Here is a 1,491-nt window from a genome sequence, read left to right on the forward strand (position 1 = left end):
GGTATTTTGCCTCTGGAGCCAAAGGAAAGAAGTACTTCAAAGGACTTATCCTAGGAATTCGCCATAAATATGGTCAATAAATTTGAAGTATTTTTGTCAATGTTGCCCAAAATATAAATATATTTAAAACACACCCAGCACATTTAAAATGTTGACAGGGCAGCATCTACACTAGTGCCGAACTGTAAGTCCGCCGCCTGGTCGCCATCTCGAAAATGGTCAGCCCATCGATGATGGAAACGTGAGACCAAAGTTCGCATCGTGCAGTATTCCTGTCGTCCTAGTTTTTACCCCATCTTGAGTTCACTGAGCAGTATACTTATCGAAAGCCGGTGTGACTAATGTGATTGAGGCCTTGCAATAGACGCACGACGACCTGAATCTCCCCGTAGACGACGAGGTTGTCATGCTGATGCTGTCACGAGATGTAGAACACGAGCATCGTATTCAGCCAGTTTTCTCGAGATGGTACCTAAGGGAACTGGAAATTGTACTACCCGGTATCCGAGTAGAGGGGTTATGTGGGGCTGCCTGCAAACATATAGAACATTCGACCATAGGAGCTATCGCTCTCTTTAAGAACAATCGGGGATATTGGCAGGGTATACACGAATGAAGATGCTGGTCTGCATTGTGCGACTAAGCCCGTGTAGGAGTTTGTGTAGTCCAAGTGCCTGCTGGGTTTTCTTGATATAACAAACTCAATTCAATTGTCTGGTTGATTAAGTAATTTTTTGGTGGAAGGGAATGGAACTCGATGGGGAACACGAGCCTTGCGACTTGACGTTTTGGCAGAGCCCCAACATCTTGTTGAGACGAAAGAGCGGAGGACGCATTCTGTTGGTCGATGAAGGAATGTTTGGCGTACTGTAAGAGAATGGAACCCAATGCGACATACGGCCGAGTCGAATTTGCACCGCCCGGGGAAATACAAGACTGAGGGCAAGCATATTGAAGAATTGAACGTAGCCATCCGGAAAGACCTCGCTGTACAACTTACAGCCCATATACGAATAACGTCACGTCTATCATTGCATGTTTGCATCATTGTCAATGTACATGTCGAGGTAGACGACTGTGGCAAAACAATACCGTGGCTACTAGACAGCCTTGTTTTAGCAGACCGGTCGTCCATTCATCTTGGAACCGAAGTATCGCTTCGAAAACTTGACGAACGTGGCCCAGGGAACACAAGCCTTGCGCGTGCAGTTGTGGTTGCTCATACGTAAATTACATATTTTATATGTGATATTTCAAATATTTCTAAACATTGTAGTACTCACTGTAGCGTTTGATGCCGACAAAAAAACAGCGAGCTATTACATGTCAAAGTAACGTCGATCAAGTAAGACTACGTCGTCCCAGTGAACGAGTTTCAATTGCGAGGCTCAACATTCCACTCCATTACAACAATGAGGATAACACACGTCGATTGGGTACGTTGTACTCAATCTACTGCTTTAAAACCTGTAATAGAAGTGGGGAATGTCT

The sequence above is a fragment of the Aphanomyces astaci genome, assembly GCF_000520075.1.
Source record: "Aphanomyces astaci strain APO3 unplaced genomic scaffold supercont1.75, whole genome shotgun sequence".
In the NCBI taxonomy this organism is placed as follows: domain Eukaryota; phylum Oomycota; class Saprolegniomycetes; order Saprolegniales; family Verrucalvaceae; genus Aphanomyces; species Aphanomyces astaci.